Source organism: Aedes albopictus, chromosome 3, assembly GCF_035046485.1.
Source record: "Aedes albopictus strain Foshan chromosome 3, AalbF5, whole genome shotgun sequence".
Lineage (NCBI taxonomy): Eukaryota > Metazoa > Arthropoda > Insecta > Diptera > Culicidae > Aedes > Aedes albopictus.
The window spans coordinates 29,871,156-29,897,805 of NC_085138.1; the positions used below are offsets into that span (position 1 = coordinate 29,871,156).

General features: G+C 38.1%; 1 protein-coding gene across 9 annotated transcripts in view; it reads right to left on the bottom strand.

The window, feature by feature from the left end:
- Positions 1–26,229, bottom strand: part of LOC115253624 (dystrobrevin beta) — a 139,884-nt gene extending 113,655 nt beyond the window's left edge. For 8 of the 9 annotated variants that reach the window (XR_009999406.1, XR_009999405.1, XM_029867048.2 and 5 more), the window contains exon 1: positions 25,800–26,229. The gene's annotated coding sequence lies outside the window, so the exon portion shown is untranslated. Of the gene's footprint in view, positions 1–17,385; positions 17,588–25,799 lie in introns of those variants that run through there. The other variant, XM_029867027.2, reaches the window with a different exon arrangement.
- Between the last annotated feature and the right edge of the window lie 421 nt (positions 26,230–26,650).

Here is a 26,650-nt window from a genome sequence, read left to right on the forward strand (position 1 = left end):
TAAGACCAACATAATAATAAGAAATGACATAAATGATGAATACATTTCTTCAAGATATCTTACAGATTTTTTTCTTTCCTGGGTTTTTTGTTCAACTGAATGATGTTTAAAAAATATACTCAATTGATTTTCAAGGGTTTTCAGGAAAACTCAAACGATACAAATTTTTGGCGATTAGCTCAATTGGTTTCACCAGAATTTTTCCATTAACTTAAATAGATCTTCTGAAGTTTAATTACAAAATTTCACAGAATATCTGTGACAAACTTTTCATCAATCATTAGACAAGCTATAGACAGGATAACCCAACATACATTTTTGCTGTAGGATGCAATATACCACTCTAAAGCAAGGTTAAGCTTAAGAATACATACAGCTGGTTCTGCTCTCGAGGTATTCCCGAAGAAATTTCTATATGAGCTTTTGTTGGAATCTGTGCAATAATTCCTGCTGGTATTACTAAACAAAATTATGCAGGAATCTCTGAAGGAATTCTGCTGGAATATCCGGTTCATCTGAATCCAGGATCCAGAATCCAGGAGACATTTCAGCAAGAATTTCCAACGGAATTCATGTGATAATTCTTACAGAAATTTCTGTAGTAGTTTGTAAAGAAATACATGAAGGAATTCGTGGAGAACCCCTGGAAGAATTTCGGAAATACTGCTGAAATTTTTGAAGGAATCCCGGTAAAAGTTTCTTAAAGAATCTCTTGAGGATTTTCTACAAAAAATCCGTAGAAAATTTTATGAAGAAATCCCAGATAAATTTTTGAAGGAATCCATGGAAGCTTTCAATCGAATTCCTTAAAGAAACTTTGTTACAAATCAATGGTAGATTTTCAAACGGAAAACCTAGTGATGTCTGAAGAAATTCTATATTTACGGTTTTCTGAAGGAATTTATTATGAAATTCATAAAATGTTTTCCATGGAAATTCTACCAGAAATGTTTGGATCTCTAGTGAACATGGAACAATTTTTGAAGATTTTCCAAGCTCTAATGATGTCGTTGCCTTTTTTCTGAAGGAATCTATAGAACACTTTTTGAAAAAATATTTGGTCAAATTATTTACTAAAGAAATCTATAAAATATTTTCTAAAAAAAATAACAGAAAGAATTTCTGAACGAATGCTTAAAGGCATTGCTGAAGAAATCCCTGCAGGAATTTCGAAAGGAATCTCTGCAGGGTTTTCTGTACAAATTACTGAAGGGTTTCAAAGTTAACCTTGTAGATATTTTTACAGGAATCTTCTTAGGAAGATTTCTGAAGACAATTCTGGAAAATTTATAAAGAACCTTTTTTAAGATTTTCCAGGAGAAACCCAGGAAAAAAAATGTGAAATAGAAGTAGGTGGAATTTCCTTCAAGAAAATTTACAAATTTATCACTGAAAGACTTTTTGTACGAATATCTGCTGAAACTCTGACATAACTAAGGTAAAATTATCTAATAAAATCTTTAGAGAAATATCAGGAGGAATCGTTTGACTTATTCCTGAAAAACATTCTAGATAACTTCCTGAATTTCTAAAGGAATAAAATAAATACTTCAATGAATGCGAAGAAAACCCTCGGAAGTAATCTCAAAACATCCCCAGTGAGAATGTTTAGTAATTTTTAGAAAGAAACTAGAATTTTGAAAATGGTTTCTCAAAATAAAATAGTAGATAAACTCCCTGCTCATATCATGGTAAATGCTTGGAATAAACTAGAGGAATCTGAGTTTTTGAGAATACTGAAAAATGAAAAAAAAAACATATTATCAATCTCAAATATTATAAACAGTAAAATCTTGACGACATTCCAGAAAACATAAGCAACATCCGATTGAACACGAATGTCAACTCATCTGGTAAAGTGTTATTTATAAAACATAATAATTATAATTAGCATCATCCAGTTTCCTTCTAGCCTTAGGCCTTTTCGGCGCCCCTCTGAGGTTGGCGCCCTTGGCGGGGGCCAACCTGGCCAACCCCACGCTACGGCTCTGGGCACGGGAGACCACAGCTATGGAGGAAACGACTACGTCAGTGCAGCAGAAATGATCCAACTCGCTCGCCGAAGTGAATTAAGGATGCCATTTTCCAGCTCAAAAGCAACAAAGCAACTGGTAAGGATGGTATCACAGCTGAACATGCGACAAGATGGGCCATGAAAATTTTAACACTTGCAGTGTTGGTAAAATCACACTCAAAGCACACTCATGAACCGCTGCTGCGTGAGCAAACTCGCGCGCGATTCTAAATCATTTTCTCACACGCGAGATTTTCATGCAAAATCTCGCTCTCACGAGTCAACCACCGAAATCTCGTTCGCTTGTAAAACGAATCCAAATAAATTTGAACGGTATTCAATGCTATAGGACAGATCGGTGAAGTACTAGATTTGTAGTAATGAGCTGATTTTTAGTATGGTGAGAAGGTGAATTCTCAGTTTCTGCAATGAAGCGGTGCAAAAAGCGTGGGTATTATCACAGACAAACAGACGTAACACTCTGATAATTCACATCGTACACCGATTTAACGGTCTTTTTAAAAATTTGATAGTTGGCCAACTGCCCAACCGTGGCGCTCGCATCGTTTTTGTTCGAGTTTGACGTTTGCTCACTACCGCCACCTAGTTGGTGGTCGGCCAAACATAGGCCTTTTAGCATTGGGCGAATATGTTTCCGTGACTATGATTTGAATCGAAAAATGTTCGAAGTGTTATGTCTGTTTGTCTGTGGTATTATGATTCCTTGCCTAATTTGATGCTGTTTGAGCAAAACTTTGGGCAACACTGTTGTTGTTTTCTCCATTTCTTGCAACATAAACAACATAGCTATCCAAAGTTTTGCTCAAACAGCATCAAATTAGGCAATGAATCATAATACCCACACTTTTTGTACCATTTTATTGCAGAAACGGAGAATTGACCTTCTCACCATACTAAAATTCAGCTCATTACTACAAATCTAGTACTACATCGAACGTGCCCCATTGTACGCCAGATTTGTTTTGTTCTATCATATAATCCTTAAAACTTCGATGTAAATGTGGCATACCAGTTTAGCACCCTATGCGCAGAGATGCGAATCGTCAGCATTCGCGCATCATCGAACACCGCGACCCAACCGCGACAACAATATTCGCGCTCCATCAGACATCGCGACTTCGCGACGTCGCGACGCGCACGTCGTCGGTCGTCAGCGACACGAAGACTCGAGTCGGTCGGACAGGAGAGACCGCGCCGCCGACGATCGTTCTCTTTCGCATCGCAGCAACCAAGCGGCAAGCACGTGTCATCCAAAACAGGCTGGAGGCAATTTTGCGGCAATCGGCTGAAACTGTAGTGCGGAAATTTACAGTAAAGAATAAGAACACCAAGAAATAAAGCAATGAGTGAAAACACGAGTCAACTCATGCATGATTTTTTCGGCGGTGAGTTTGGCGAGCCATGAATCGCGCGTGAAACAACTCGAGCGTGAGATTTGAGAATTTGAGTTTTTACCAACACTGCTTGCTTGCATCGGTTAATAGCAGTGTTGAAAATTTCATTTCGTCATATCTAAATTCAACCACCTACAGCTCATTTTAGAAGCTGAACCGTACAGCTACCTAGGGGTACTCTGCTCCATTGACAAGAAAGGCGACCATTTGTTACGTTATACATACTTAACTTCAGAACGATCACCATCTTGAATGCCGCCTACAAAGTCCTATCCAAGATCATCTTTCTCCGCCTTGCACCTAAAACGAATGAGTTCGTGGGAAGTTATCAAGCCGGCTTCTGCGACAGCCGGTTGACAATGGGCCAGATCTTCACCGTAAGGCAAATTCCCCAGAAATGCCGTGAGTACTAGATCCCAACGCATTGTTACATCGGTGTAAAATGCGTAATGTGGCACGCTGAGTTGCACACCCGGGGTACGATTTCCATGAAATACGATCAATTTGTTCGCTTTGCGGACGGTGATCGCCAGAACATTTGGGACGATGGCAGAGCTGTACGTCCACCTGAAACGCGAAGCAGCAATCGTCGGACTGAAGTACATGGTGGCAGGCGAAACCGAATACGACAGGATTCATATAGGAAGTAATCTCACGATAGATGGTGATATCTTCGAGGTAGTGGAGAAATTCGGCTATCTCGGATCCTTACTGATTAAAAGGTGTAAGCCACGGGTTTTCAGCCCCTTTGACTCGCGGTGCACTTTTGGGAAATGAATTCCTTCGCGGCGCACCTGTTCTTTATAGTCAAAGAATCCGATTTGAGAGTTTCTTGAAAACGCTGCCATATTTTCGAAAGTGTCTTCCTGGTGCAACGATATATGTTGAAGTTGAAATAATTTTTCAATTGATATGATAACCGTCAACCCAAGTTGTTTTAACGACTTCTTATGCAAACCAACCAGTTTTTAATTTGAACTTCTAGTAACATTTCATATTCTGCTCATGACGTTTAAATCATTTTCAGTTTAAACGATGTGCAGTTTAGCGGGGTTCAAATTAAAAACTGTTCAGATTAAATGCGGTCAAACTAACGGGGGTAGACGATATAACATTAGCTTTTTTATAACTTGTCGGAGCTCACTACGAGTGAAACTGTTGATGAATCTAAAATTTTTTTTCTGTTGTTGAGGGTTTTCTTGAAAGCTTTCAGACAACAATAATCCCCGCTGGATTCCTTACAAGTAAACAAGAACTTCGACGAATTCCTGCGTTTACCCTTGAATCATTTTTAGGCTTTTTTATAAAAGACACTACACCGTCTTCAACCAGAGGTTGTACAGACTGAACAAGCACTAACATATGACAACGGACAACACACATAACACCCAGTGGCCCAGTGGAGAATTTTCCGTTTGACGAAAAGTTTTCCCCGACTGGAGCGGGAATCGAACCCACACTCCGAGGCTTACGAAACGTCTAGATGACTGACGCCTCTAGCCGCACGGCCACGAAGCCCACAATAACTAGATTCTCGGAAGATTCCAGGAAAATTTGCAATAACTGCCAAGATTTTCGGTAAATTTCATTCTTGTTTTCTAGCCGATTCATAAGAAAATCTGAAGGTACTATAAAAACAATCAAAATTCAAAAATATCAAATACGAAAAGCAATGGAAAAATGAGAGAAATTCTTGGAAGCTGCTTGCGAGATTCTTGATAGACCCTTTCCCAGATCAAACGAGAATTCGTAGTAATACGGGTTGAATTTCTTTTGAGATTTTCAGCGAAGTTAATGGAGATGAGCTACAGATTCGTTGTAAAATAATTGATGGCCGGATTTATTAACATTTACATTTCTCACGAGATTTTTGATAAATCAAGGGTAGTTAAAACTCTCCCTCGGTAAGAATCTTTGAAATTTATATAGCGATCGATCAGAATTTCGTTTTGCAGTGGACCACAAGGTATTTTCGAAATTTTTTCGTTAAAGTGATGGCAGGACTTTTGACATGGCTTGCGGTGCACTTGTCGAGACTTTACGGTGCACCAAGTGCACCGCGGTGCACGATCTGAAAACCGCTGAGTGTAAGCATTTAACTTACTTTTTTATTACTCAATTGACCGCCCGCAGTTGCAACTCCAGTATCGCCAGATCAGCTACACTCACACAAGGAACCAATGAGATAGCTGCTTGGGACCCTTGGGAATAACCAAAGTATCTAAATACCAAGGTAAGAGATTCCCTCTAATATTCATGGATTTGTGAGAAAAGGAAAAAAGCAAAAAATAGTTATGAAGTTTGCGCTGATTTGTATGGGCACATCACTATTTAGCAAACTTTCTTAAGAAATTAAGCACTCCCATCTTAGAAGCAATTATTTTATTGCATCTCACTGGATTAAAAGTGACCTCCATGCAATAAAACAGGAAATATCGCCATTTGAAAATCGGTGACAAAATATTTTTTATTGGTTCTAAACATATTTTTTCAGCATTTAGAAACATCCAAACTAATAAAACTTCACAAACTTTGCTGAAATAATGACATTTTAGTGTAAAAACACCAACTTTTCATAACTAACGCAGATGTGTTGGTAAGTCTCGATTTTGACATTTGCGGGAATCTCTTACCTTGGTATTTAGATACGTTGGGGAATAACAGGCATCTTCAGTGTGTGAGCGTTGGTGGTCTTGTATTTTTAGGCGACAATGGCGCCTGCTGCGTCAGTTTGCAGGTCAATGGGGGAGGGGAGGGAAGTGATGATTGCAATCACTTGTTGCCAACAGGCCGTTGAGTCCTCTGCACCTGCACAAGGTCATGCGGATGTCGGTGTGTTGGTGGGAAATGTTTTATTTTTGGCACAAGGTTCATGCATTGGTCCATGGATGCCAGGCGTAAAGTGATAGATTATGTGAAGATTACTGTGAAGCGGCACAGTTCGCTTGGTTGCATAACTTGTAGGCGTTATATGATAAATTGACACTGTGATGGGATGACAGTTGGAAGGAAGGGAAACGCCTTTTTTTCAAATCTGTTTCTGGTCGCAACGAACATACGAATATACATGAGATGTACATGTAGGAGGGAAATAGAGAGAGAAAGTAGATAGAAAGTTACAAAGTAGGAGGAAAGGGACGAGCCAGGGACTGAAACCAGGACCTTCTGCATATGAATCAGAAGCGGTAGCCATTAGAGCACCAAGCTCGTCTAAAAGGTGTAAGCATTTGAATAAAACAAAACGAAAACACATTTCTGAAAAAAAAAACTTTTGGTCGGCACAGTGTACGCTAGAAACAGAGACATGTAATTTATGCCAGACAGTTCAAATGACTTGAACAGCCGGTTATCCAAATTGTCATGCTCCACCTGTTCTCAGTTTTAATTACCACTAAAATACAAAAATGCATTCCCTAATCGACACAGCACAAAGGTGCCTTGTTCTGGAGAATTTGCATTTCACTACACTCTCTGATGGTTCGCTTCGTTTGGCACATGTTGTACCTACCAATCTAGCAACCTAGCCTAGAGAAGCATTCAAATTGTGTGATCATCATAACACGCGGTGGCACACAGCTATTCCGAGCACATCCCATGCACCGGGCAAACGACTGACGCTCCAGCGACAAACTCAAAGGATAACAAACGAGACTGAATTCAAACCTAACAATGGCGCGCTAGGCTGCAGCTGCCTGGCTGGATGCTCCTGTGACGACATCTTCTTGTTAGGTCGAATCGCGAACTTTGAGTATGGAACAACATCCTACGACCCACTGACGATGGCGAATAACGTGCACCAGAGCAATCGCGTTCTCAAAAGTTCAGTGCACAAAAAATGCACTTGGTTGCTGGCGGCGACGACGACGGCGACAAGACAAGGTGGCAAAGTCAACATTCTGGCATGTATCCTTCCATCAGAAGTATGTAGTCAGTCGCATATGGGAGGGCAGATGAAACAGAACCGAACGGCGACGATGATGATGATGATGGTGGAGAATTCAGCTATTGTTCGAATGGAAGTTGTCACTTTGGGGCAATGAATGCCACCAGTTTTGCATGGCATCAAACAAAAGTCAAAAAGAGCATGCAAACAGCTCCTTTACATACACACACACACACACACACACACACACACACACACACACACACACACACACACACACACACACAGACTGTGCGACGGACAAAGGACACAATTTGCGTGTCACATTCGAGGTAGGTGGAGTACAAAACACATGCAGAAGGATAAGGTTCATTGCACGATGCAACAGTGGGGATTTGAGGAAGGGTAACAGGGTTCAAAGTTCCTAAAATTTTCTACGTTTTCGACGATAAACGCTCTCATATTGAGATAATTTAAAGTGCCAACGGTAACAAAACAAAATATAGTATGTCCTACAGCAAAAACATTTTCAAAACTAATGCATTTGATCTTCATCGTTTCCGAAAGTTGATTAGTTAAATGTGTGTGGTATAAAATTGCAAGGGTAGTATCAGGCACCAAGCGTCTCCACTTGCTTAACCCTCTAATACCCAATCCCGCCTTTAGACGGGGTATAGTTTGAGCATTTTTGTAATTTTTGTTTCGTGGAAAATCATTTTTTTATATTTTTGGCTGATATTTAGGACTGTTCTGTATATCTCAAAATGGTTTTTGGTGTATTTTAAAGCGTATTTACATTTTTGAAAAATCGTTGAAAAATTGATGTTTTAGTCACCTTTTAGAAGTCATTGTTTATTGTGTATTGAATCGCTACAATTAACATATTTTAAATTTTTCCCAAATCATTCTATCCTTGTTTAATAGTTTAAGGGAATCGAATACACTCTAAAATTATTTTCCTTAAAATTACACGGAAAATAAAATTTTCTGCGAAAAAAAATTGAAATAATAATATTTCAACAATAGTCATAAAATCTCAAATTGTTTTCATCTCAAAAAATCCGTTCCTCAAATTGGCTTCCAGGAAAAATATAAAAGTGTGAGGATGTTCAAAAATAAAAATTAGAAAAATCAAAAACTGAAATTCACGAAATCGAGAATTAAAAAGAATCATCTTCCAAAACATGTTTAAATCGATTTTAGATGACGAAAAATGATATTTAGATCAAAATCAAAAATTTGGGTATTAGAGGGTTAACAAATTCTTGGAATAAATCATCATTATCATCAACCGGGAAAGTTGAAAAACGTTGGATGAGAAATGGAAGGAATTTTTATGTGTACAACCTTTCATGCATTTTGTAAGCAAATCAAACCTATCTAGGGCAGTGTACCAGTCATCGCACTACCTAAGAAGAACTATTTCTATAAACATAAGAAGAAGACCGTCGAATGTCATCGATATGTCAAATGATTGATTAGTTTTTATACTTTACAGGAAAAATATAGGAACGGGTCCAAAACTACTTTTAGTATTTATTACGGCGTGTGCCAATGATAGGAACCCTGTATGGGCACATTTGTTAATTTGGGTTCCACTTCGCACTATTTACAGGCATTCCTTATGTGATTAGCCATAACTGGTACACTACTATGGCGAAATAGGGTGCAAGGAAGCCAAAAAATTAAGGAAAATGATTTATTTCCATCGTTATTTGAGCAAATTGTGAAGTTTCAATGATTGCAATCATCTTTTGTGAACGTGTTCACAATTTTTTTCTTGTTGATTTGCATCATTAAGGCGAAACTGGAAGCATTTCCTCACTTTTTGGTTTTTGATTTTTTATTAAATAACGAAGCAATATTTTTAAAATCTGTTTTCGTGCACATTTAGACTATGGATCAAGGTATCTTCTGATTTTTTTTGTAGTAGAAAATGTTTTTCGTTTTTGCAGAAACCATTTTTGAAAAAAATTTCACAAAAAAATGGTTTCTGCAAAAATAGAAAACATTTTCCACCTAAAAAAAAAAACAGAAAAGACTTTGATCCATACTCTACAAGTGCACGAAAACTGATTTTGAAAATATTGCTTCGTTATTTAATAAAAAATCAAAAACCGAAAAAATGAGAAAATGCTAAATAAAAAAGAAAATCGCGTTAAGTACTGTTCCTTTGAATTCCACTAAGAATTTGCATCTTTTGACAGATACGTATTTCGACCTCAACTGTAAGGTCGTCTTCAGTGTCTTGTACTTGACTCGAAAATGCTTCCAGTTTCGCCTTAAAGGTTAAAAATCGACTATGGCGAATTAGAGGTACTATAGCCATAACTGGTACAATGAGCCTAGACGTCCCACAGTGACACGAATTCGAAAAAAATAGGACATTGAGATTCGCGGAAATCTGTTGAAAGCAAGCCGTATTTGAGTATCCAGAGTTGCGTTCTCAAACTTTCCAAGCATATATCTGGCAATATGTTATTGAATCCGGCCTGTATTGCCATTAGATGTCATTGGTAAAGTTTCATAATTCTCCCTCTCCATAGACAAGCGTGGACTTTTCTCGAACCCCCTCCCCCTACAACTTGTTCACGTGGTACATATATGGTCGCCCCCTTGGAGATATCTTGAAAGAATTCTTGGAACATCCTCTCGAGAAGTTCTTTAAAAAACTCCGAGGAAATCAAAATCGAAATATCAAAAAATCGAAATGTCAAAAAAAAAAAATTATAAATGTAATATAAGCCAGTTTTTCCAAAGGCGTGGAAAAATTCTAAAGTGATTCCCATCAAAAAGAAGGGAAACAGCTCATCTCTTTCAAATTTGCGTCCAATCAGTATTCTAAGCTCTTTATCTCTTTATCCAAAGTATTCGAAAAATTATTGAAAATTCAAATAACTAAGTTCATAGCTGACCACGATCTCCTACATCCTCATCAATCTGGTACAATTTCTGATTTGATCAAAGTTCACGATGATATTGCTCGTTCCATAGACCGTAGAGGAGTTGCTATTTTGCTATTAATTGGTTTTGCTAAGGCATTCGATCGGGTTTCGCACTTCAAGTTAGTTAAAAAATTGTCCACTAAATTCAGGTTTTCTCAAAATGCTGTTAAATTAATTCTGTCTTATTTGAGCGAACGCCAGCAAACCGTTTTTCACAATGGTGTTTTCTCTAATTTAAATTACATAAAATCTGGTGTACCCCAAGGTTCCGTCTTGGGGCCACTCCTCCTCTCCTCTTGTTGGCGTAACGTCCTCACTGGGACAAAGCCTGCTTCTCAGCTAAGTGTTCTATGAGCACTTCCACAGTTATTAACTGAGAGCTTCCTCTGCCAATGACCATTTTGCATGCGTATATCGTGTAGCAGGCACGAAGATACTCTATGCCCACACTGAACGGCGGCTTGCGGTGAAAATTACTATTCTGAGGGTCAATTTAAATACACAACGCCACTAAATTTGTGCAGACTGATTTTAGTTTCAATTCAACAGAATTATGTTTTCAATTTTACCATGGACTCGATTTTCAATTAAAAAAAGTTTCTTTTGGCAATCGGATTCGAACCAAGAACCTTGACATCACCAGGCTCGCACGCTACCACTCAGCTATCGAACCGGTTGATGTGAGAAGAAACAAAACGCACACAAGAAGCGTTGGTGGGTCGATGATCATGTTTTGCCATGGTAAATTTAAAAACATTGTTATGCTTGTCATTACTGCAAACCGCCTTTCAGTGCAAGGAAGTCAAGGAAATTTCCTTTACGAAAAGATCCTGGACCGACCGGGAATCGAACCCGTCACCCTCAGCATGGTCATGCTGAATACCCGTGCGTTTACCGCCTCGGCTATATGAGCCCTTAGTCTTGGGGCCACTGTCATTCTCTTTATTTATAAATGATTTACCATCAAACCTGGAGTATTGCTCAGTTCACATGTTTGCTGACGATGTTCAAGTGTATCTGTGTGCCTCCGGTGAAGTTGACATTGATGATATGGCCAGGAAAATTAACCATGACCTAAATAATATATTACGATGGTCCCAGAACAATCTTTTAAATGTTAATCCACCGAAAACAAAAGCAATGCTTTTTTGCAAGCTTAAAACCTGCCCTCGACCTCCTTCAATATATTTTGATGAAGAAAGAGTACAGTTTTACGAGAAATTGGAAAATTTAGGGGTAATTTTCTCTTCAAATTTATGTTGGGATGCTTTTGCAAATGCCCAATGCGGTAAGGTTTATGGTACCTTGAAAAAAACTTAACTTAGTTACCAAACATCTAGACACCACAATTAAAATCAAACTTTTCAAATCTCTAATACTTCCACATTTCATGTATGGAGACTTTGTTTATAGCAATGCGTCAGTTTCATCGCTTAACAGACTACGAGTAGCACTAAACTCATGTGTTAGATACGTTTTCAATCTTTCTAGATACTCACATGTATCTCACCTACAAAAAATTTTATTGGGATGTTCTTTTTCAAAGTTTCATAGCTATAGAGCATGCTTACATATTTATGCCATTATTAATAATAAGTCACCTCAATATCTTTACAATAAACTTCAGTTCATGAGAAATTCGAGAACTTTGAGCCTAATAATACCTCAACATTTTTCTGCATACTACGGTCATTCCTTGTTTGTGAGTGGCATTAGCAATTGGAATCGTTTATCTACGACACTTAAGTCATCTGCTACTTTATGTGGTTTCAGAAAGGGTCTGCTTGGGGAATTTGAACGTGTGCAGTAGAAGTCAAGGAATCAGGAAATTCAGGAACTTAACGTCTAAGTCATGTAGAAAAAAAATCAACGACTGAGCTCCGATTAGCGAACCGTGTTTGTTCGTTGGGGGTCATTCAAATATGACGTCCATCGTTTAGGGGAGAGGGGGTCTGAGAAAGTGTGACACTCCATGTATAAGGTATACAAAATAACGTGACAGAGGGGGGAGGGGGGTCTAAAATTCCCGAAAAATGATGGACGTCATATTTGAATCGGCCCTGGGGCAACTGACAACTGACAAGAATGCTCTAGACACACGCAAGTGACGAGAAATACGTCACGAAACATACGCATATAGCCGAGGCGGTAAACGCACGGGTATTCAGCATGACCATGCTGAGGGTGACGGGTTCGATTCCCGGTCGGTCCAGGATCTTTTCGTAAAGGAAATTTCCTTGACTTCCTTGGGCATAGAGTATCTTCGTGCCTGCCACACGATATACACATGCAAAATGGTCATTGGCAGAGGAAGCTCTCAGTTAATAACTGTGGAAGTGCTCATAGAACACTAAGCTGAGAAGCAGGCCTTGTCCCAGTGAGGACGTTACGCCAAGAAGAAGAAGAAGAAGAAGAAACATACGCATACTTGCACAAACGTTCTGTATATAGGAGCTGCGATGCAGCGGCGGTCAGACGTCAAAGTCGTTTTGACATCGATTTTGACACTGACAGTGCTTTTTAGTTGGGTTTTACCCCAACCATAGTGAACATTCAACCAACGAGACAACCCATCTTACGAGTCCCCAACGAACAAATCGGCACTAGAGCATCAATCGTACTAGTGAATAATGACAGCATTCGCTGATGACGCTTTCACAACTCAAAATTTAATTACTTTGAATTAAAACGTGTCATTTGTCATTTATTGTCAAGATCAACAGCCAGAGCCCTACATTATTGCCTTCTTGGTTGCCTTAAAACTAGAGTTATTTACCTTTAAATTGTGCTGACCTGCATGCATTATAGGCAGGCCCCTGGCATCAATGAAATTTATCGTAGCCAACATCTAACTGCCTTATACTCGTATTCGTGAAAAATGAAACGAGCGTGTAATCAACAAACGCAGCTTTTGTTTGATGTTGTGAGCAGGGAATGAAATTATCAGCAAATTGAGACGAAAAACGCCATTTTTCGAGCAACCGATTTTTTCTGTTTTTACTTTTCCTGTGAGAAATGTTTATCGGTCGTTGCTGTTGTCCTTGACCAAAGATAGCCGAAAACTGAAAATCGCTCTTCTCATTTTCGCTATCCAACTTTATCGCCTGCAAAGTTATCGCGATAATTATCAGAAGGCAAATAACAAAAATTTGCCGCTAACGGGATTCGAACCTAGACCCTCCACAAAAATGTGTATGAGCGCGCACCACAACCACACGACCACCGCAGGTACATCATGTCTTTCCTTGTGCCTACCATATCACCCAGAAAGGACCATCTCATAATTTTTATACCGAGAAGTTTACAATTCACTTCATGCCTAGGAAATCCATTTTTATGTTGTTCCGGCCGAGTGTAATTATAAACAAATTTATTTATTTATTTATTTATTTTGTTTTGAAAGTTCTCCAGTTTGCGTAATGGGCCTCTCATTTGTTTGTTATAATTGTGAATTCTGTAATGTTCATCCCTCTTATATAACTTGAGTGGCTTCGTGGTCGTGCGGTTAGTGTCACCAAGCATTTAGTCGCATCGTGCTAGGAGCGCGGGTTCGATTCCCGCCGCAGCTAAACGTGCCCGTGTCTTAAAAAAAATCCAACCAATGCATATGCTGTGTATTATTTGTGTTTTCTATGAGTTATACCATTTTGAAATTGCCTCATTACAACCAAAGTTTTGGATCACATTCTAAAAGTATTTTGTAAGTTGTTGTGGTTGTTTAATAATCTGATTAGAGCTAAAGATAATTTGAAAGTTGGTTGGAACCAGCCATGTTCAAAATTATTAGCACTACAAGTGTATTATAATACATCTTATACAACCTGCAAGATGTTTTATAAGCCGCCATTTCTAGTGAAAACCTTGGATTAATTTGCGGTGGGATTCCTTGAGAAATTGAATCTATTTAAAAGTGTTTGTTGAATTCTCAAAGGATTTTCTGATTGAAATGTGAAGAAAAACCTCAACAAACTCCTTGAATTTCTTTGGAAAGAATTTTCTATAAAATCCCATATTAATTAATCTATGAAAGGAGAAATTCAAGCATTTCAGCATTTCGGAAACCATGCTGATTATCGTATGAAAGCTCTTATAAAGGCCTTCAATGTAGAAGCCTTCAAAAAACAAGTTTAAAGAATTCCATTCGAAATATTGTTTAACCCTAAAAGGGATACCTGGGGTCCATTGGACCCCAGGCGCGTTTCAGAGCTCGTCTTTGATGGAACACACTCAGCGAGGTGACGAAACTGAGGCCATGAAGGTATCCCTTTTAGGGTTAAAAATATATTGATGAGGAAATGTTCATTGTAGAATCCATGCAAATACTGACGTGATGTATTTAATTGAAATTAGTTCAAATAACCGATATTTTTTGGTAATTCGTTGCTGAATGAGGATTCAGAAATGTGTAATATATCGAGAGTAGATTGAGTTTCTGAAGAAACTTTTTTTAAGCATGTCTTAATCATGTATTTAGATACAGTAAAAAAAAAACAATCTCCGTACAGGAAACATTTTCGGGGTAATTTGTGAAGAAACTTTTGACGCAGCTTCCAAAAGAGAAGAAATTTCTAGAGAACATCGAATAGATTTCTGCAGAAAAAAAAAATGAGTCAACTTTAAAAGCTGCAATTTAAAAATGTAACAATACATTTATGTATGTAACAAAACCTTCTGGAAATTCAGAAACTTGCGGGTTTATTGAGAGATGAATTCTAAAAATAGACTTAGTGTATCATTGTGCTTGCATTACAATATACAAATTCATGCAATGGCAGGCAAAAAAAAAACCTTCAATCTCCGCCCCCAACAATTGCTCAAAGAACACTAAGTTGAAAAGAGGCATGCCAAGTTTCTGCGGGAACGCAGAAGAAAAAGAAGAATTCTTAAAATAAAAATAATATTTTCATGTTGACAAATTTATATAAAATTTGGGAACTTTTCGTGAGATGTATTTTAAGAAAATTAAGATGATTTACCATAATGGTGTACAACAAAAATACAGGAACAACAAAGTAACATTTTGATGATCATTTTTAAGAGACTTCATAAAATCCTATTTCTTTTATTTTGGGTTTAAGAACCTCTTCTAGTCTATTTGACTACAAATGTTACTTGAGCAATCTGTGCAACAGTAAGTGTCTCGTTGTTGTGCATAAAGGGTTTTATTGTATAATAAGCAAGATTTCTTGGTTCATGTACAGAGGGAAGGCAAAATTTTCAGTTTTCAAAAAGTGGCCCACTAATTGTAACTTTTCGATCACATATTCCCAAATTTTTACTGAAAAATGTTCAACTAGTCGTCTATCAATGGTCCAAATTTGGGAAAGATCGGAATATTTTACATGAAGTTAGAACTATTCTAGGAAAAGCCATAATTATCCGGTAGCCAATTTTGGAATGTCATAGCTCCGGATTTAATGAACCTAATGAAATGAAATTTTAAGCGTTTATGACTTATATATAGCTTCGAAAATCTTTTGATTTCACTTAAAATTGGTGACACGGAAGAAAATTATTGCGATTAAACTATTTTTCTAATAAAACTTTTAGTAAAATTTTTAGAATTTTTGATACACTTTTCTAAAAGTTAATAAGTGACAGCTAGTTGATAGTTTTTTTGACAAGTGAAAATTTTGCCTGTCTAGATCGTTTTGTATACCCCCTGTACTGCCGGTGGACGCATAAATGTCACATGTGCAAAAACAGACAATCGAGTACACTCATTGCACAATTATGGGTCACACACAATTATTAGTCACTTTCCACTTTAATAGATAAATACTAATTAATTGCAAGCTTTTGTTAGCTATTATTATTTTTCGCACATAAGTTGATTTGTTTTGTGTCACTATACGTATCGCACACGGGCTTATACATCAAAACATACATATTTTCAATATTTTTTGTTCGGCGCAAAACTAGCTGTCAAAGTAACGCTTCGATTGTGAATATCGAACTGTGCGTGCGCTGCTTTCGTAAGCTCTGTAAAAGCGAGCTTCAGTGATTTTCATGTGCGAAATGGGATCGTCACCAGAACAAAGGTATAATTAACGTTCTAAATGTAGAAATTCATGTGACTGCAGCCAATTAAAGCTTATTTCTGGCAAAATTTAAGTGACTCATTATTGTGCCAAGGAACACCGAAAATCACACAATTATGGGTCACTTTTTGTGCAGCATAATATTGACAGTTCTGCGTACATGGGCATTGCATACTTTTAGGCGTTTATCGGTGGTTGTGTTGGAGATTTTGATCCAATTTTGAAAAATTGATTCCAAATCGTGAAAACACGCTTCGTTAAGAGGTTTGAGACCAGTTTTAGATTCTACTATAGTTTATCTATCGAGAATCAGTGATCATTCATTGAAAAAATAGACAAAACATTATTTTTGAGCCGATTTCTCTTAAGTGACCCATAATAGGCAACAAATTGACCCATAATTGTTACACAGCCAATTTTGACCCATTATTGTGGTTTTCATTATTCACCAACATTTTAGTAATTTTCACCGCCTAAAGTGAATTTTACAAGCAGAATTTTATTTAAAACAATAAAGAGGGGTTTCAATGATGAGAATATAAAATAAAAATAATAAAAGTGTTATTTTTGTATGAAAAACGATTCATATTATGAAATGGTTGTTCCTAGAGTGACCCATAATTGTGCAATGAGTGTAAATCGCGTCAAAAATTCGAAAAAGTAAATTGTCTCAACTATGAAGCATAAATTGCGAATCGTGTTCTAACATCAACCAATTTTGCATTTGAGCACTAATTTGTGTTCTAGAGCGATTTGAAAATTTCATAGGATTTCGAATGAAACGTGACGCTTATGCGTCCACTTTTCAGAATGTGACAAATCGGCGTTGCATTTTTTCAACAATTTTCGGAACAAACTACCTATTTTTATTTCCCTATATGATAGTACACCATGATACAGGATCATGGGCTGCAAAATCTCAATATTGCCAAAAATGCACATGTGACAATTATGCTTCCACCGGCAGTGTACGTTCCTATCAATTTTTGGGTCTTACGATTTAAAGCTAATGTTTTCTGATGTCCATTTTTGTTACTAAAATTTTATGAATTATGAGTGTCGCTATTTTTTCGTAACTTGTACTTACAGTTGTAGATTGTTTTTATCGAACTTAAACACTCTAGAGATGCACGTGACAATATGTTTGTCCTCTTTATTACACGAAAGTTTCTGCTGTTGTCAGCTAACTGTATAACAATACACTGAAGTTTTTTTTACGCGGTTTTTTTTTACGCGGTTTTTTTACGCGGTTTTTTTTACGCGGTCCGTCCTAAAAAAAAACCGCGTTATTTCAAGACCCGTCGTAAAAAAAAACCGCGTTATTTCAAAAACCGTCGTAAAAAAAATCCGCGTTTTTTCAAAAACACGCGTAAAATAGTCAGCACCACATCTAACGTGACTTGACTTTTTTTACGACGTTTTTTGAAATAACGCGGTTTTTTTTACGACGGGTCTTGAAATAACGCGGTTTTTTTTTACGCGGTTTTTTTTTACGCGGGACCATTACCGTCGTAAAAAAAAACTTCAGTGTATTCAATAAAACCATACACAGCTACCGTCTTCTCAGATGACCTGACCTGCTGCTATAAGTCGTTATCGCGAATAGATGCTGCCGAGCTCACCGATCTCGATTTGCTTACCACACCGTTCAGGGTTCAGCACAGATACGGCACAGGTACTGTAGCACCTCTAGGTACCTACTAGCTAGGCACGGGACGAAGAAAGCTCGATAACAACACACATAACCCACTCGCGAAAACAGGTTGCACCGTATTATTCTTGTTGTTTACTCTCTTTCTCACATGGTCTCTCTCTCTCTTTGCAAGCCAAATTCCTTCACTGCCTCATCGCGACCTGTTCTTGTCGTTTGTTATCTCGCAGTTGAAAACTGCTGTGTGTCGTATGGAATTACCAACACCGCTCTACGTACAATAGCAACACACAGTTGGGCTGTTCTCAGGCTCAAACTACCACCAGCATACGGCGACACCATAACGTAACATTACCTTCACCATTAGAGTGGCCCTCGGAAATGACAGCTTTTAAATATAAATTTATAGGATCTTTTCAAAATTTGAGCACATTTGGTTCACAGGGCTTCAACAACGATTTCATTTGTAGTCTTCCTATTAAAAAGCTGTACTGTAGATAACTTGTACTTGGGGTTTAATCTAATTTCCGTCTATCTGAGCACCGAACAATAATGGTGGAAATTATTCTTGCACCTCGCCAAACAGCTCATGATCAATTTGGTATGAATTGCTAATTTATAAATTAGATTCCATAGCATGTAAACATATTGTAAAAAAAGTACAGTTTCCTTAAATTAATGAGATTGAATAATTGCTCCTCGAATTCTATTTCCGTCTAGTCCACGTCTATTTCGGGCACAACCTGAATTCAATTCCCGGCACACCTTCTACGTGACACTGGGGTACACAGGATGGACAATCATTATAATTTGACGGTTACTGTTTATTCGGAGTGTCGGTTAAATTCTTCGTAATCCAAATCAAATCATGCATTTAATGTATGATTGATAAGAACGGTTTAAGGACAAACGTCTTTAAATCCCGTTTCAAAAGTGCATCAAAACTTCAGACGCACAAATCTCAAGAAGCAAGCTTCAAACCACGGTGTATGTTATTATTTTGTTCTGGCTCACTTGTAATAAGAGGTTTAGGTATACTGGTTTTGTTTACGAATAGATTTTTGCACTCGAAATCGTGAGTAGGTACCAAAGTCCACCATTGTGGCGACCATTTTGGATTTCTAACAAGTCTGTCCTTAAATAGAGATGTGACTTTAGAATTACAACCAAAATATTTCAATTAATATTTTTGCCCATCACATCATAATACGCCATCTTATTGCAATAAAGAAATCTTTCTCTGTGGTTGTGACATATACGATGTTTCGTACGCAGAAAATGCACGCACATATATTTACTTGCTAGACGAAGACAACTGTAAACAAACATTTTACCGACGGGAAAAGCGACTGATTTGATTATTTGAACAGCTTTTGCTGCATTCCCAAGCAGTTAAATCCAACTTTGAAGTGCCACAGAGCTTTTGTTAGGTGAGAACTTTAAGGACAGACTTGTTAGAAATTCAAAATGGCGGACTTTGGCGCTTACTCACGATTTCGAGTGCAAAAATCTATTCGTAAACAAAACCAGTGTACCTAAACTTCTTATTTAAGGCTTATTACAAGTGAGCAAGAACAAAATAATAAAATACACCATTATTTGAAGCTTGCTTCTTGAGATTTGTGCGTCTGAAGTTTTGATGTACTTTTGAAACGGGATTTCAAGACATTTGTCCTAACAAGTGAATCAGGTGAAGTGAACATTGAACGGTGGCTAAGAGCGATTCAACTCGCTATTGCTTTTGCGCGGTTGCCTTCGTCGTACTTAAAACGAGAAAAAATGTTAACTCGTAAATGGAGTAAAATTGAAACGTGAAATCTAGCGTAACATGTGATAAGGGCCTAAGTACAAACTTCGGTTCTTTGACAATAAGCAAATGACTTAGGCCCTAGTACTTTGGCCCTATGAGTAACTATTAATCGACTTAGGTGCTTTTGAATTGAGTTAAGTTTGAGTAAAAATGAATCAAGTCATTAGGTCCGAAATTCATATGTGTGATTATAATTTCAGTGTAATGTTGTCAGCCGTTCAAATTGGCCATGTTCAAACCTACTTGACGTAAAAACAAACTTCAATTTTAATTTTATGTTTATGTAACAAATGACTTGACTACTCAAACTTTGTATGTAAATTGTAGTTTGCCCTGAAGATGAGTGAATAAACGCTCGTAACGTCGGCTATAATTAAAACCGTTGTTTTATAAGTAACCCGATGACCGAAAACTTGCCTGTAATTGCTAAGTAAAAAGAAGTTAATTTGCATAAGTTTTCTTATATTTTACGTGATTATGCAAGAAAGAATCAGATTCAAATCAAAATCATGAAAAAGTAAAATTGAGATCTAGTCCAACTTGGGCCTTTTACTTCAACTTAGGCCCAAAAGGAGCAATGATTTTTTAAGGCCTTTTGAAAAATCATCAAACAAGTCATTTTAAAAAGGGTTTTTTGGCGTGGGTGAGGAAGTGTATCGATAGATTACGTAAAACTGAATAGGAATAGCGAAAAATCTCGTTTGTTTACATTTTCGACTTAGGTCCTTATCACATGTTACGCTAGAAATAAAGCGTAATTAGATTTCTGGTAATACATTGGCTGATTGTACATCTTTTTGCTTTAAACTGTTGAACCGTTGGGAAAGATAAGCTAGAAAATTTGTAGTTATTGGCTATTTTCCGTCTGATATGACGTAAAATAGCGCAAATGACGAAGTAGATTTCTACCTTAAAACATTTCCAATTTTAAGATTTGTTGTCTCATTTTTCAATCGGTGCCTGCTAGGATTGTGAAAACAAATTTTTCCTTAGAAAAAATCAAGATGGCGGTCGAATTATGTCCAAACCAACTTCTAATAACTGCAACCAGTAGCTCTTCCTTTGCTCAGTCTTATAAACAACATTTCATTTTCAAAAAGATTTTTGAAGAAAGTTTGGAGATATAACAGTTTAAATGATACAACAATTGGCATAAATTAAGGGATCTTAAAGGGCCCATATAGCCGAGGCGGTAAACGCACGGGTATTCAGCATGACCATGCTGAGGGTGACGGGTTCGATTCCCGGTCGGTCCAGAATCTTTTCGTAAAGGAAATTTCCTTGACTTCCTTGGGCATAGAGTATCTTCGTGCCTGCCACACGATATACACATGCAAAATGGTCATTGGCAGAGGAAGCTCTCAGTTAAAAACTGTGGAAGTGCTCATTGAACACTAAGCTGAGAAGCAGGCTTTGTCCCAGTGAGGACGTTACGCCAAGAAGAAGAAGAAGAAGAAGAAGGGATCTGCAGAAATTTTGTTGACTGTTTTGGCAAGGTTTTTTTTTGTAAATCACCTCCTAAAGCATTTTTGGAGACAAAGTACAGTGCGAGAAATAAGTATAAAGACAGAGCCGTTTTCCATACAAAATAATCATGTTTAGGGATCAAAATCTCTTTTTCTAGCGATTCGACTGTTATCAAATTTTGTCTGCAACCTTAAAATAACTAGAATTTTGGCTAGAAATACAAGTCATCATCCATGAAAACATTTATATCGACTTTTTAGATTCAAATAAATATAAAGACACATTTTTATATGGAAATAAGTGTCTTTATATTTATTTGGATCTGAAAAGTCGACATGAACGTTTTCATGGATGATGATTTATATTTCTAGCCAAAATTCTAGTTATTTTAAGGTTGCAGACAAAATTCCATAACAATCGAATCGCTAGAAAAAGAGATTTTGATCCCTAAACATGATTATTTTGTATAGAAAACGGCTCTGTCTTTATACTTATTTCTCGCACTGTAAGGTGTTGATAGTGAATCAGAAGTCTCATACGCACTTAACTTGGGGCCTTATCTTATTATAATAGTTTTACTAGCATTATGGTGTATAAACTCACATAAATGAATAAGTAGACATAAAAGCTGTTGTGTTGTGTTGTGATGTGGATTGGCATCTAAGCCGAAAAGAGAGATGAGTTTGCGAAATAGGAGTGTTCACGGTACGGCTTCGGAGTCAGTTTGGCTTTCTATTCCGCAGAACCATTGCCTGTTCTGTGGCTTACCCAAGCAGCACCTGCAACATCATTCAAAATGTTGTTTTCTATGCTTTGGTCTAAAAGAGTTGCAATAAAAGCGCACGCAACTTCCATCTTGTCAGTTGAGTTGCATTTATACTCCGAATATCGTTAAGTTACAGCTTTGTTTCATAGGAATTACAAATAACATCGTATTTAACATCGATTTATGGAGGCGGAGCTTACATATTCCTCACAAGTGGCAATACAGCCAGCTTGCATTAAATGTGCTATGTAACACACATGAAACATCTTACTCTGGTTTGTTTGTTCAGATTAGGTTCCAAATGTGTTGCGGAAAACTTGCGCGTCTTTTCATTTTGACAGCTTTCTAACTTGTGGCAAAGACGGTACAATGAAGTAACGCGTAACTTCAGTAGCTTTTATAGTGCATTGAGCAGCAAATCTTTCACAGAGCTTCTGGTGTAGTGTGTAAGGTGAGTGGTTAATACTCCTGGTGTCCATGGTTCGGGTCTGAATATATTTTTTTTTCTTTTTTTTTATCATTTCCCCTAGCTCAAGTTGCACATTGATTTAAAATTTGCGCTTTTTGCGTTTCAAAGAAGAAGCAATTGTGTTCTGTTGTCCTTAATTTGAACAGTGAATAAATTGCACTGATGTTGCTGGTACTGGCTTTGAAACAAGTTGTGTTACTTGGGTAGTAGGTTAAAGCGCCGGTCTAGCGAATACGGAGTCGTGGGTTCGAATCCCACCAGAACGCGATTTTTTTTCACAAATTTCATCTCTCAATTTGCCAATTAGAAACATTTTGTGCCTTCTAATTACAAGTTTTCCCAGTAGGGGAAGGTGGGGTAATATGCACCCCCTAAGCAAACGTGGCGCTATAGCTAAGATTAAGATGATTTTATGGGTGTCTTGCATTTTGAAAGTTAGTTTACCTATTTGACTAAGAGATGCCAACTTTTGGTCCGCGTGATATCAATTTTACCGAATCGAATTAACAATTTAAAAAAGTGTTACGTTTTGGGTGTTGAAAAACTGTTGGGGGCAAAACGCACCTTGAGGTGGGGCAATACGACCTCTGGCATTTTCCGCTTTGAATTCTTAAGAAATACCAGGCGGCTCCATCTTACTGTTTACGGCAGCAAATGGAAGGAGTTGGAGGCGGGCGCTATAGCTAAGATTAAGATGATTTTATGGGTGTCTTGCATTTTGAAAGTTAGTTTACCTATTTGACTAAGAGATGCCAACTTTTGGTCCGCGTGATATCAATTTTACCGAATCGAATTAACAATTTAAAAAAGTGTTACGTTTTGGGTGTTGAAAAACTGTTGGGGGCAAAACGCACCTTGAGGTGGGGCAATACGACCTCTGGCATTTTCCGCTTTGAATTCTTAAGAAATACCAGGCGGCTCCATCTTACTGTTTACGGCAGCAAATGGAAGGAGTTGGAGGCGGGTTTTCACTCTCGTTCGGTTTTAGATTCGGCCGAAAAAATGGGGTTTTTCCATTCGAATTACACAGTGTTACGCAATCCGTGGATATAATTCGTTTTTAAAATTTTGCACCGTGAGTAGATTTAAACAGTGAGAATAATTTAAAATCGTGCGATTTAGAGCAACCATCGTGAGTATGACGATTTTGGATTCATGGAACGCGAGCCGGTCACAATCAGCATGCAAATCGACGACGACGTAAAAAATCATAGAAACAAGCTGTTAAAACTCTATTTCAAGGTAGTGAACCAAATTTTTAGAAGTTGTGCGGCTTTGTGACGAAGAAGGGAAACACAGTGCGGGAAAAATGTGTTGGGCAAAGGAATTGTGAAGGAATTTGAAGTGTGCATGTACATCTGGGAGAAATTCCGGAAGTTATGACTTTGCTGATTGGATCGAGCGCATCAAGATTGACGGAAAACTGCTTCAACTTCAGGACTTTTACCAGTAAAACCGGTGAGATCTTTCCTATTTGATTGCTTTCATCAGTTTGGAGATTCATAATCGTAAAATAAATTTACATTTTTAAGATGGGCCAACATTGAGAGGTCATGGGATCATTACTTTTTAGCTTATTTTCAGAGAGCGAGTAAAGGCGCTTAAGCCTAGGCATAAGGGCCAGGACATGGATTAAATACCTGTGTTCCATCCCCGGAAGGACCAAGGACCAAGGGGTGACATTAACCTTCTTAGCATCGTCACCCCCACCGAATCTTACCATATTTTAATTTTGATTTTTCATAAACTGAGCGGTTGGTACGAGATATCCCCACTCATTGTCTTTATTGTTGTATTAAAAACGCTGCACAGTAGGCCTGGCCGCTTTAATGCTTGTAATGCATCTCCAATGTACTGCAATCATTAATAATGACAAGAAGAATGATGGAACTAGTCGATTCCATCATTCTCCAGGATTCTTTCAATGAATGGCTGTGTATATGTAGACTAGACTAGACTAGACTAAATGGAAGGAGTTGGAGGCGGATGGTAGTTAGGGTAACCTGGGGTAATACGCACCCCCGGGGCAAAACGCCCTCACGCTATTTCATTACATAAGTAAAGATCCATTCGATGCAAGCAAATTAGACGTTAAACTGAGTCGGACAAGCCCAAGAATGCAAAGAATATTCGAATGAAAAGTGTGGAAAACGATGATTTTCCACATTTGGAAAGATTGTCTAATTTGTAGCGCACGCAATTTAAGCAATTGCGCGCTGGTTATATGGAATCACTCTTTCCAAATGTGAAAAATCATCGTTTTCCACGCTTTTCATTCGAATATTCTTTGCATTGGACTTGTCCGGATCAGTTTTACGTCTAGTTTGATTGCATCGAATGGAACTTCTCATATATAATGAAATAGCATGAGGGCGTTTTGCCCCGGGGGTGCTTATTACCCCAGGTTACCCTATAAACATACAAGCTCGTATAAGCCGATATCTTTTGTGTTGCCAAAATGCGATTTATTCAGTGAACTCTAATTGTGAAGTCCATGCCAATCGAAACCTTACAAATGCTTAAATTCAACTACTCGATGAATTTAGGATTTTATTTAGATTACACAGATTCTTGTCTATTCCAAAAATATGTGGTTCATTGTCAACATATCAATGATTTGTAGATTATTGCCTTCTTTTCCGCAACATTAACTTTCATTTGAAGAACATACTTTTAGATATACATTTGGTCAATTTTCCACACATAAATTTTTAAGTTCATAATGCAGTACTTCTCGAACACCAAATTAGCTCAAATTTTCAAAGGATCATCTCACTAAAACTTGCATTTAATTTGATATCATTTTTTTTCCAATTATGGGCCACTCTAATCACCACCCATCATGGGCTTAGGCGAGCAAAGGCTTTCGACTGTGTGTGCGATTCGCACTGGCTGGCTCACTTCTTCTGGATATAGGCTCACAGCAGGATTTTCTTTTCACATCACTTGACGTATTTTTGCTTCCTTTTCTTTTCACTTATTGCACACTTCCTAGTAGGCCTTGTTTTGCACTCATTCACCACCATAGCACCCACAAAGCCTACTTGGGTTGACTGACTCTTTAAGAACCGTACAAGTGCCGGGGCATAATCCGACTGACTGTGCAGTTATGCGAAACAGGACACCCATCCATAGCCTACTACCACAGGAACGGTATTTAAATGCCACTCGAGTTGAGGGAAAAGGCTTTCCCACAAGCAAAACCGCAAATCCACCCCCTGCCCCTCGGTGAAGCACTAATCGCTACGCCCCAGACTTTTTGTAACACTTTCAGTCTACAAATCACATTCTTCGATATCAGAACCCATGAAAAAACAAATCACAAAATGCTAAACTACCTTTCTCAGGTGATAAGACTGCTGATTTCCCGCTCGAGGATTAACACTTCGGACGACCTGTCGCCAAACTGGAACACCCTCTCGTCACACTGACTTGTCACTGTGTCGCACGCAAAGCCACAGAAAAAAAAAATCACAATCGCAATCAGCGTTTTTTTTTTTTTCTTCCAGCGGATGCGTTTCTTTTGCCAAAATTTTCTGCCAACCGAAGCAGAAACGCACACGTAAAGTGGAGCAAAAGGTGCCCAAAGCACTGCTGCACAACACCAATCTCTCTGCTTTGCTTATTCCGCCATTACCGAACACACCGACCCGATATGTAAGGTGGTGGTACCATAAACCAATAACCAATGTAGTAGGATGGAGAAGCGACCGTCGCGTACAAAACTCGACCGAACTACGCCAAAGTGCAAACTCTTCTGTCTGACTGTCTGACTCCGGCGGACGACGTGCTGGCCACCATGGCTCTCTCGATTCCGGAACAGTCACACGGTGAAGAGCCTTCTCCAGTCATGCTTTCAGTCGCGACGAGCTTGAATGTATCAGTGAGAGAGGGATTTCAACGCTTCTCCATGTAGCTTTGAGATTGGGATTCGGATGTCTACAAGCATGGCAGGCAGCGTAAGCTCGAATAAATATCACAGGAAGAGAGTTGTTTACGCAAAAAAGTGACATCACTGTAACAGAGTGAGGCTTTGAAATCATGTTGAGCTGAGACTATATTGAACCTCCAACCAGTTTTAAAAACACTTAGTGTTCAGCGTATGTGTGGAGTGGACCTGATGTGATGGTGAAAGCACGTGACTATCACGCCGAGGACTCCTGGGATCGAATCCCACTCCCGAGAAACT